We start from the raw sequence: 12502 nt of genomic DNA on the forward strand, positions 1-12502 counted from the left end.
CATTTCGTGATCTTTTCTTCTCTTTCTTCCCCCATGTCTCTGTGCAGACTGACCTCATCCTGACTGTCCGTATTAGTTTCCTAGGGCAGCCATAATAAATCACAACAACTTGGTGGCTTAAAGCAACAGAAATTTATTCTCTCACAGTTGAGAAGGTCAAAAGTCTAAAAATCAAGGTATTGGCAGGGTTGGTTCATTCTGAAGGCTTGAAGGAGAATTCATTCCGTGCCCTTCTCCAGACTTCTGCGGGGTGCTGGCAGTCTTTGGTGTTTTTGGCTTGGGGGTGCAGAACTCCAACGTCTGCCTTCATCTTCACATGGCCCTCCCTCTGGGTCTCTGGGTCTGTTTTCCCTTCTCTTCTAAAGATGCCAGTCATTGGATTTGGCTCCTCAGTCCAGCCCCTACCTCCAGGATAATCTCATCTCAAGACACTTAATTACATCTGTAAATACTATTTCCAGATAAGATCCCATTACAGATACAGGGATTTAGGACTGGGACGTATCTTTGGGAAGAGGGGCGGCACAATTCAACTGACTCCTCAGTCTAAGGGAAGCAATGTGAAGTGGTAGTAAGAGTTAAACATAGGACTTTGGAGATCTTTTCCTCGGTTGGGGTCCCACTTCTGCCACTGACTGGCTCTGTGGATTTTGGTTAAGTGCTTTACCACTCTGTGATTCATTTGTAAAAAGGAATGACACTCTCTTTTCATAGAAGTATGAAAATCCTTTTTTATAGCAATAGGAAGTATTGCGATGTAATTAAACAGATGTAGTGTCTTAAACAGTTCTAGCACAAAGAAGTGGCAAGCAAACAGGAGATTCCTTTTCCTTTCCTTTGATCTTATCCATCCTGTAGACTGCAGCTTTGTGGGCTTCTTGTGTCTCACTGTCCTCCAGTACCTGGTTTCTGAGACATTCACTGGGCACTCACATTGGTCAGAATTTTATCTAAGAAAATGACAAATTTCCCAACTACGTTATAAGTAGACATCTAATTATTCTTTGTATGTTTTATAGAATCCTGTATGGTGCGCTGCATTCAGTAGGTAATCGATGTATGTTTGTTAATTATTATTTTATGAAAAATGAAAATCTCACATTTAAAGACTTCCAGAGAGGGAAGGGAAAAAAAACCTCCTTGGAAAATTCTTCCTGTGTGTAAATGAAAGGCAGAGCCCACAAATTAAGCAGGTTGATGTTCCTCCTAGTCCGATGGTATTTTGCTTTAGGGATGAGGCCATTTCAGGCTGCTGGGAATTAAGTGGCTGGAACCAAATGGTATCAGTAATCAGGCCAGTCAAGATAAAGTCTAGGCAGCAGGAAATGTATGAAGTAGGGTCTGGAGTCTGAGAGAACATAAGAGAATTCTCAGGGTGTGGGCGGGAATACTAACAGATTTGGAAACAAGGTTCCCATAAGCCTGGAGACTTATTTCCAAGAAGGTTTCTCATCAGATTTTGTTTTAACAACTCTTTGAGAGAGAGTATTATGCTTTTATTTGTTAAAGTGTCCAGATTACTTTAGTGTACTTGCTCGGTAAGTCCATCTGAGACTTAAATCTGTCTAGTCAGACCCTCTCATTGTTGAATCAGACACCAAAGACGTGCTCAGGAAGATCTGGGAAGCCTGCAGAGAGGTCTGCATTCTGTGTTGGCTGAGGGGCCATCCCTCAGGCTGTTCATTACTGAAATGCACTCTGCTAAAAGTTAGCATGAGTCTGGCTGCAAGGACCATGGCATCCTTCTCTGAGCCCCTCTTGCCCAGCCCAGCTTGGGCTGCCCTCAGAGAAAGTTGCCAGCCTACCATATTGAAGACAAGTGTTGCTTGGCCCTGTCCAGATGACAGAGATTCAGCCACGCCCGGTTCAGACTTGCTTGGGCAGTTAGTTCCCTCTTGGATGCCAAAGCCTGCTGAGGCAATGGATATCATTAGCTGTCAGGGGTGTGCTGAGATCAGCTTGCAATGTCTGCTGAGATCAGTTTGCAATATCTCCTGAGAGCCAATTGTGTGCATCTCTTCTAAACTCTGCATTCAGTGACATCACATTAACAGCTTGAAATCAACTCTGGTGGGAGTATTTTCGCCATGGAAATTGGCAAACTCTACAAATCAGGACTTTCTCTCTTCCCAGTCCTCATCCTACCCCACTTCTGGGCATGCTGACATAGCAATCATTCACTCTTTCTAGGAAGACTGTCTTCATCCAGCTTCCAGGAGGTCACATTTCTCAATCTGCTTTTCTCAATTTCTTCTGACACTGGAATGCCTCAGGATTCCATTCTTCAACCTCTTCTCTTCCTACACCGATTCCTTGGTGGTCTCATTCAGTTACATGTCTCTAAATTCCATCTTTATGCTGAGGACTCAAAATGTATATTACCAGTTTGGACTTCTTTGAATTCCAGCCCTGTATATCCAGTTGCCTACCTTATTTTTCCACTTGGATATTAAGTAGACATCTCACCTTAAAATGAGTAGAACTGAAATTCCCTCCAGAACCTGCTTGATCTACAGTCTTTTCCATCTTAGAATGGCAACTTCCAGCTTCTCAGGCCAAAAACTTTGGAGTCATGTTTGACAACATCATTTCTTTCACAACTACATGTGCAATCCACCGGCAAATCCTGTTGGCTCTGCCTTTGAAGACATCTGGAACCTGACCACTTCTTATAATTGGTGGTAATTACTCTCCAAGTCTAGATTTTTGCAACTCTTTTGATTGCTCTCCTGTTTCTCCCTTGGATGCTTACCATCTTTCACTCAGTGTGAAAGCCCCAGTCATTACAATGGGCTGCCAGGCCCTATTGAGTTGACACCTTCTTACTTCTCTGACCTTATCTCCTACTGACTCCATTTTGGGCACGTGAGCCTCCTCCTGGTTTCCACAACATGGCGGGTTTGTTTACATCCTCAGCCTGTATACTGGTTGTTCTTTCTGCTCTCTTCTAGGAGATCGCTTAGTGTTCTTCCTCATCTCTTTCACCAACTGTCTCAACTGTTATCTGATTCTTACTGAGGTCCACCCTGACCATTTTTTTGGGTAAAGAAACAGAAAACAATAGTAACAACAACAAAAAAGGCCACCTTGAATACCCACTCCCACCTCCCATCACTTGCTTTATTTTTTCCCATAGCACTTATCACCTTCTAACATACATATCTTTTATTTACTTATTTCATTTATGTTTTCCCCTCTCATCTAGAATATAAACTCTATGACAGCACGGATTTTGGTCTGCTTGGTTACTGCTGTATCTCCAGGGCTTATAAAAGTCCTGATCTACAGTACAGTTGATTCTCATTATTTGTAATATAAGTTATGCTCTATAAAGTCACTGCAAACAATGAATTAGCAAATATTGAACCACTGCTCCAAAGGGAAATGCAGGTTTAGGTTCCAGTGAGCCTCTAGTTACATTTTTGCCAACTGATCAATAGATAACCTTACTTTATGTGTGTTTCGGATTAAAGATGCCTTACTTAATATATATTGTTGATTCATCAGCACTGAGCTCACAGCCAACAGCACTTTAAGCCATGCCTGAGCAAGGTGTATCTAACACATGTATTTTCTCTGTAAGGCACATCACAGCCTTATTGTTTTTAGGAATACTAGACTTGAGGGTCATTTTTAGAGAGTGAAATTGCTAACAAAACCACAAAAGTTTGAAAAATAAGGCACTAGGTTGACCATAGAAGGTCACTTGTTTACAGTATGAGAATGGAAACAAGAGGGCAGAGTATTGCCTTGTTCACCTTCGTCTGTTGACGTGCACATAAGGTAACTCAATATTTTGGCACTTGGTGCATGCCTACAAATGCCTGCAAAAGCTCTGTGAATACTGATTTGGGGGTTACAAATAAATTTTAGTCAGTAGGCAAATTTACAAATGCAAAAATCTTCAAATAGTGGGGATCAGCTGTATATTCTCAACATCTACTTATTGAGAATAAAAACTTGATTCTCTGATACTAACACACACGTGGCCTCTGGAAATCTTGAAGTTAAACATCTGCAGGGCCTCTACCTAGTGTAATTTGGATAGTTCCTTAGAGCTGCCTGTCTTAATGTCTTCTTCCACTTCTTCCTTATCTTGGTTTGAAACGCTAGGGAAGGATTCACTCCTTTGGGCTTCAAAACATCCTTGTTATATTGAACATGTGTTATAAATAATCAGGACTGGAAACACAGAAGTCAGGGTGAGCTGAGGAGGGGAGAAGAGCCCATAGCACTTCCTCATTTGTGCATTAACACATGATGAGTGGCAAATTGTATTTTCCAAAGATGGCCAATGTCTCCTATCGTCTGTACTCTTCTACTGTGTGACCTTAGTTACCCCTCATCAAGACGTGGAGTCCACTTGAATCTGAGTGGGCTTGTAATTGTTCAAACAGTAGAGTAGGGAGAGTGATACTGCTTGACTTCTGAGGCTAAATCATAAAAAGTGACGCAGCTTCCTCTTAGTTTTCTAGAACACTAGTTCTTGGAGCCTTGAGTCTGAATACCTAGGCCACCATGTTGTGAACACACCAACCCATGTATAGAGGCCATGGGTGGGTAATGAGTCACCTGTCCTAGTCTTTGAGTCCTATTAGCATAGGAACCAGACCTGTGAGGAAGGGAGCCTTGAGATGATATTTGCTCCCAGCCATCAAGTAACCATTGGCCTTTGCTTCTTTCCAGCTAAGGTCCAAGACATTGTGGAACAGAGACAGACCATTTCTACTGTGTCCTTATTGAATACCTGGCCCACAGTATCCCTGACCATAACAAAATGGTAAGGGATTAAGTGGTAAAGTCATTACATGTTTTGAAGGTGGTTAATTCTACGGTAAGTGACCAGACAAATGGTTCTAAATTCACTTGTGTTGCTAGTGTCATAAGACAAAATTACAACAAATTTGGTTTAAAGATCTTAATTGTTGCCTGTGTTTTTGTTTTGAGGTCTTAGCCATAAAATCTTTGCCTAGATCAATGTCCTGAAGCATTTCTCCTGTGTTTTCCTCTAGTAGTGTTATAGTTTCAGATCTTACATTTATGTCTTTAATCCATGTTGTGTTGATTTTTGTATATGGTGAGAGGGATCCAATTTCATTCTTCTGGATATGGATATCCAGTTTTTCCAACACCGTATATTGAAGAGAGTATTTTTTCCCCAGTGTACGTTCTTGGCACCTTTGTTGAAAACAGTTTGCTATAAATACGTGGATTTATTTCTGGGTTCTCTATTCTGTTTCACTGGTCTATATGTCTTTTTATACTAAATATCATGCCATTTTGGTTACTATATGTAACCAAATATAGTATATTTTGAAGTCAGATTGTGTAATGCCTACCACTTTGTTCTTTCTACTCAGTATTGCTTGGCTATTTGGGGTGTTTTGTAGTTCCATATAAACTTTAGGATTATTTTTCTATTTCTGTGAAGAATGTTATTGGTATTTTGATAAGAGATTGAATCTGTAGATTACTTTGGGTAATATGGTCATTTTAACAATATTAATTCTTCCAATTCATGAGCATGGAATGTCTATTTGTTTGTGTCTTCTTCAATTTCTTTCATCGGAAAGAATTTATTAAATTTGATTAAATTTATTCCTAGACAATTTTTTATAGCTATTTTAAATGGGATTACTTTCTTGACTTCTTCTTCAGCAAGTTAATTATTGGTATGTAGAAATGCTATTGATTATGTATGTTGATTTTGTATTCTGCAACCTTGTTAAATTCATTTATCAGTATAGCCATTATAGAAAACACTATGGAAGTTTCTCAAAAAATTAAAAATAGAACTACCATATGATCCAGAAATCCCACTGCTGGGTATTTATCCAAAGGAAAAAAAATCAATATATCAAAGGGAGACCTGCACTCCCGTGTTTATTGCAGCACTATTTAAGTGTCCATCAACAGATGAATGGATAAAGCAAATGTGATACACACACACACACACACACACACAATGGAATACTATTAAGCCATAAAAAAGAATGAAATTCTATCATTTGCAGGAACATGTATGGAATTGAAGGGCATTTTGTTAAGTAAAATCAGCCAGGCACCGCAAGACAAATATTGCATATTCTTACTCATATGTGGGAGCTAAAAAGATGGATCTCATGGAGGTAGAGAAAAGAATGGTAGCTACTAGAGGCTATGAAGGGTGTGTGGGATGAAGAGAGGTTGGTTAATAGGTACAGACATATAGTTAGACGGAATAAGTGCTAGTATTCAGCCTCAAAGTAGGGTGACTATAGTTAACAAAAACATATTGTGTATCTCAAAATAGCCAGAAGAGAAAATTTGAAATGTTCCTAGCTCAAAGAAATGATACATGTTCAAGGCGATGGATATCCTAAATACCCCGATTTGATCATTACACATTCTATGGCTGTGTCAAGATATCACAGATACCCCATAAATATGTATAATTATGTATCAAAAACTTTATATAAAAACATTAATTTGCTGTACTTTTGATTCTACAATTGGGCAACACTTTATTCCATAAAATAGAATGAGTGTTCTGATGAGCCAAGAAGAGGAGGTTGGTTTTACAGACAGGAAAGGGCTGTGGAAAGCAGAAAAAAACAAACAAAAAAATGTGGATTGGTCATTTCAAAGTTTCTTTTCATGTAAAGGTTAAAGCAGAGGGGACTTTCTTGTCCTGCTGGCACTGGATCTAGGTCAGTGTTGGAGACGATGTCTGGGACTTAGGGCCTTCGCAGATCACAGAGGCTGGTCTTGCACAACCTCTAAAAGGCCAGGCCAGGCCATGGCTTACCTAAGAGCTGAGCCCAGGGAAGCCCTAGGTCCTTTCCTGGCATCTTAGAGGGAACCATGTCTTACTGGCTCAGGCTAGACTTGCACATTAATCCACTGAGTTGACTTTGGATCTTACAGGCTCAAAGGGTGGTCTTTGGGAGCAGGAAGTGATCAGGACCCTGGTCAGATTCATATATCTGCAACTGTGCCCACTCAAAGAAATAAATAGAAAAATTATATATTTTTGGTTATTTGCCTTAATGTCACACATTATCATTAGGCCAAAGGCCTTCTGAGGTATATGCGTGCAAGGTGATTTTTTAGTGTTTTTTTTTTTTAAATTCTCGCTTTTTCTATAAATTTTAGTGATGACTTGAGTATAAGACAAGATGATCCACTCTGCAGCACCAAAGGTGGGCAAGAGAAGAGATCAGAATCTGGTATGAGACTGAAAATCACTGTGGCAACCAGCTTCAGTGGGGCAGCTGGGGTTGCCTCTGAAGAAAGTCTGTTCCATTTGTATAGCAGACAGGAGCCCATGGGGTTCCCATCAGCTAGCACTGGGAGTGGACTTCAGAGGCTGCACGGGCTGCTGTTGGACTGGTCTAGGAGACGGGGGAGGAGGGAAGATGCCTGTGAGGCAAGGCAGAAGGGCCTCTAGACCTCAGACTGAGGGTCAGGGAAGACCTATCTTCCTAAAGGTGCTGGGGAATAGTTAGGCTAGCAGATCAGAACAGGTCAAAAGAATAAGCACTATGGTAGAGGCTATTGTGGGTTTGGGGAAGGGGAGAGAGAATAAAGGGAGGAGAGATCTGCAGCTTGTGTGCCTACACTGTTTCTTAGAAGCCTAGGCCTGGGAGCTGGTTAGCAGCAAGAACACACAATAGGGAAAGCCCCATAATTGTCCTGGCTCCTGGCACTGGGAGAGTGACTTAGTTCTCATGGCGAGGAGCTCTCTGAGAGTATCACCCGGGCAGAAATGTAAGGAGCGCACCTGGTTTTGGCCAGTCATTGCCATGTTTGCAATAACATGGCTGTGGGCCAATATCATTAGGCAACTTTGTGACTTGGTCATTGAGCAATGATCAAGGTCCTATTTGAAAGCTAAGGTCAAGCTTACGAAGCAATGCCAGCTTGTAACATCGTGCAGGTTTATTTAACACAGATGAAACCAAGACATATCTTTACCATCCAGGAGTAAATTATCCCAGGCACAGGGAAAGATGAAGTAGGAATGTTTCTTTTGGTGTCTTCCATGTCTAGTTTCAGAGACCCCATTCAGCTCCCATCTCACTCTGTATCTCACCCCTGGCCTGTGCTCTATTCTCTCAGGGCCATGATCCTTCCTTTAGTCTTCCTCCATCTCTCCATCCCTCTTTCCTCAAATATATTTTTTGAAACAGTACTCATGATTTGTTTATGTTTTAATTTCAACTTTTATCATAGATTAAAGGGTACACATGTAGGTTTATTACATGGGTAAATTGCATCACCCTGAGGCTTGGGATCCCAATGATCCCATCCCCCAGGGAATAAGTATAGGACGCAACAGGTGGCACTTCAGCCCATGCCCCCTGCTCCCTTCCTTCCCCATCTAGTGATCCCCAGTGCCTATTGTTCCCATCTTCATGATCATGTGTCTTCAATGTTTAGACCCCACTTACAAGTGATAACATGCAATATTTTGTTTTAGGTTCTTATATTAGGTCATTTATGGAGGTCATAATGCCTTACACCTCCATCCATGTTGCGAAAGGACATGATTTCATTCTTTTTTATGGCTGCATGGTATTCCATGGTGTATTTGTACCTCATTTTCTCTCTCCAATCCACTGTTGATGGGCTCTTAGGTTGATTCCATGTCCTTGCTATTGTGAACGGTGCTGCAATGAACATATGAGCATATGTGTCTTTAAGATAGGATGAATTACTTTCCTTTGGGTATATACTCAGTAGTGGGATTGCTGGGTCTAATGGTTGTTCTATTTTGAGTTCCTTGAGAAATCTCCAGACTGTCTTCCACAGTGGCTCAACTAGTTTGTGTTTCCATTAAGAGCATATAAGCTTTCCCTTTTCTCTGCAGCCTCACCAGCAACTCTTATTTTCTGTCTTTTTAATAATAGCCATTCTGACTGGTGTGAGATGTTATCTCATTGTGGTTTTGATTTGTATTTCTCGAAATTATGGAATGCTGCATAAATTTGTGTGTCATCCTTGTGAAGGGGCCGTGCTAATGATGTTCTCTGTATTGTTCCAGTTTTAGTACATGTACTGCCGAAGCGAGCACTTGAATATTTTTTGAGCACCCACTATGTGCCAAGGGTAGAGCAGAAAGTCTCTTCTCGCATGGATCTTATATTTTAGTCAGGCGAGACTTACTACAAACAAACATAGAGCCATTGAACATATCAGGTGGTAAAAGGTGCCACGAAGGAAAATGAAATAGGGGAAGGGTACACTCAGCATGTCCAGGAAAGACTGGTCTGACAGGATGCTCTCTGAGCAGAGCCTTGGAAGCAGTGAAGGGGAAGCCAGATGGGTATGTGGGGGCGAAAACAAGGGGGGCCCAAGGCCTCAGGTGGGAGCCATTCTCGAATCAGCAGGGAGGCCTGTGTGGCCACTGCTGAGTCAGACAGAGAGGAGGTGGGAAGAGATGAGGTCAGAGGGAACTGAGGGTCAGATGGTATGGTAAGAGCTGGCTGTATCTGACTCAGCTTCAGGAATTTGTCTTCCCAGGGTCAATTTTCTTAGTGGCTTCTTAATTACTGAAGATACATCAAAACTAAAATGAATGAATCTGAAGTGTCCTTTCAATTTTGGGGGAGAAATACTTGAACAAGGGGCACCTCCCTTCAAACCCCACAGGTATCTGCTTTTGAAAGCTTTGCTTCCCTTCTCCTCTCTAAAAGTTGTTTCCAGGCTGAGGAGCTGAGGGGGTGGCAGGAGAAGGGGGACTTCCTGAAGCAGGAACAGAAAACACCAGACTGTTCTCTGGCAATAAGCCTCCTCCCACCCAGCAGACATCTCAGTGGGGGAGGTGAGGCAGGAGGTGGGTGACGCGTCGCATGTGGCCTGGCCCCACTGTCCCTGCCCTCCTCACAACGGGCCTCAGCTTCTTGTGGCTTAAAACCTCTCAGGTGTCAACCAGTTCTTTTTCCTGAAGCAAGGGCAAGCTTTGGGATTCTGTAAGCCTTGAAAAAAATGTGCTCGCAGACTTGTGGTAATCTCATGGCTCTCACTTGCTTTTCTGGCACTCTTTCACTTTACATCTGTGGGGTTGAATCACCAAAAAATGTTCAGCTAAGTTTGCATGTCAAAATAAATTAATGACCATTTTGTTTTTCTACTGAGAATGGGGAACCCAAGGGGTCAAGTGGCATTTTAAAAAGTATGCATTTGACCTGTGGAACAAGAGACAGCCTTTAGTTCTAAACAGGAAAGTCAGTGGTAGTATTTAGTCAAAAGAGGGATAGAGCTCATGCTTTCTTTTCTTCCTCTTTCTTTTTTAAAGGACCAAATTCTTGACTGAAAGTTCTATTTTTGTGAGGAATGAAGGCCTTTGTATAAGGAACGATCAATCTCTCCCAGCACTTTTCTTTCTTACTAAAAAAAAAAAAATCTAAGAACTTCTATTACTAAAAAACTACCTAAGAACTTCTGTTCTTTCTCCTTGTATGTGTCTGTCTGAGATACCGAAATTCACCCAAGAAACAAAGTATCACATGAGCATCAGCAATAGATAAAAATGACTAAAACCAATAAAGCCAACTTACTGAAGAGATTCTGCCTTGTGTTCCAGATGGGCAAGTACTTGGCCTTACTTGCCTGGTGATGTATTTCTACCCCTGACATCTGCCTTTTCTACTACACATAATTTCTGCGTCATCCCTTGTTTCATCCCTTACTTGAGTTTTTAAACCCCAGACTATTTACTGGATTTTCACCTTTATAAGCTATCACCATCTCTGTAGAAATTTCTGACATCAACTCATTTCTGGTCACCAGTCATTGCTTCAGAGTTGGTCTTAATAATCACCCTCACCTTCCCAGGGTTACTCTTTTCAATACAGTGCCCAACAATATCCCGCTCTTACACATGCTGATCCTATGCCACCAAGATAACTATATCCCAACCCAGCCAGGGGCTAGACAATATAGTATGGAATCCCTTGAAAATGAAAGTGCTTGTGCTAGACGTGAAGCATTAAAAATCGGGTGAAGATCCAGGATTTGTGATGCTCTTGATGACAGAATCATTTTGATTCCTTCTCATGGCTTACAGGAGGGAAGGACAAAGTGAGTCACCAGTCCCAACAGTAGATACTTTTTGATGATGGTTTGTACTTCATCTTCCAGGGACCAAAAGATCAGTTTTAATATTCCAGTTTAATTTTGAAGGCAGAAGCAAAAAATTCTTCTGAGAATCCTAAGTGCAAAGAACCAACTGACTGTTTCTGTGTTACTTGATTTTCTTGCTGCCTTAGCAGCCCCTTTAGCATCTTCCTCTGCTTAGGCCATTTGTTAGAAAGGTAGAGTGACAGCTAAGCGTGAGTATAAGAAAGATTCATGGAAGAGTACTTTTTATTCATTATTCACTGATTCAGTAAATATTTATTAAACATCTACACTATGACTGATACTGGAAATATGAGTGTGCCAAAACAGACACAATTCTTGATTTCATGACAGTTATAATTCAGTAGGGGTGTCATACCTGAATGAAAGAATCATGGAAATAGATGTGAAATTACAAATGTTATAGGGACTACAAATGAGAGGTACATTGTGCCACTGTGAGCATAAGTGTGAGATTGACTGGCCAAGGAATTCAGGGAAGGCTTCCCCCCAGAAAAGGACAATTGATTTCAGGTTTTGAGGAGGTGATGAGGAGAGAAAAGAGCAGTTAACAGGCAAAGACCAGAGGCAGATACACTCCAGGAAATCCAGAACAGATAGAACCAAGACAACAGAGAGGGATAGGAGAGAGCAAGGAAAGCATGGTAACATGAGTCAGGTAGGGACCAGCCCATGTTAATGATTTTTGTTTTCATCCAAAAAGCAATGGACAACAATTTAGCCTTCTTTAAAACTGTGTGTGTGTGCATGTAGCGAGAGAGAGACAAATACAGAGAGAGAATGAATTAGATTTGCATTTCTAAAATGTAATCCTGGCAATGATTTGGAGAATGGATTATAGCAGGGACAGAAAGATTAGATGTGCACAATAAATTTGGAGCTATTTCATAATGCAAGTGAGAGGTGGTGGGAGCTAAAAACTGGATAGTGGCAGAGAGAGATGGCAATGGAGAGAAGTGGAAGTTTAAAATCAATAAAATTGCAAGATGGAATATATATGGCGAATGAGGAAGGAAGAGGTGTCAAAGTGTCTGTATTTCAAACATGCATAATTGAAGTGATGGTGGTGTAATTCACTGAAATTTATATCACTAGAAGAAGTTTCCTATTTCATATGGTGGGTGTGTGTGTTTGCACATGCAGGCAGGCCAGAGAAATCACAATATTGGTTCTGGACACAGATAGATGTGTTATTGAAACAAGTAGCAATTAGTCTGAAGTTAGTCAAAGAAGAGGTCTCAACTGAATTTATATGGTTTTGAATCATCAGTGTGTAGGTGGTGATTGAAGCATAGGGTGTAGATGAGACTGCCTAAAGAGAAAATATAGTGTGAGAAAAGATCAAATATAAGATTGAGCCATGAGGATCTATGACATT

At 41.1% G+C, this 12502-nt stretch overlaps 1 non-coding gene and 1 pseudogene across 1 annotated transcript; both read right to left on the bottom strand.

The window, feature by feature from the left end:
- Positions 1 to 12502, bottom strand: part of LOC100613804 (large ribosomal subunit protein uL30-like) — a 105229-nt pseudogene that overhangs the window by 75703 nt on the left and 17024 nt on the right.
- LOC112208215 (U6 spliceosomal RNA) lies at positions 8946 to 9055 on the bottom strand. The gene has a single exon (XR_002942639.1). It is a non-coding gene; the product is annotated as a U6 spliceosomal RNA (small nuclear RNA).

This window comes from Pan troglodytes, chromosome 12, assembly GCF_028858775.2.
Source record: "Pan troglodytes isolate AG18354 chromosome 12, NHGRI_mPanTro3-v2.0_pri, whole genome shotgun sequence".
Taxonomy (NCBI): Eukaryota; Metazoa; Chordata; class Mammalia; order Primates; family Hominidae; genus Pan; species Pan troglodytes.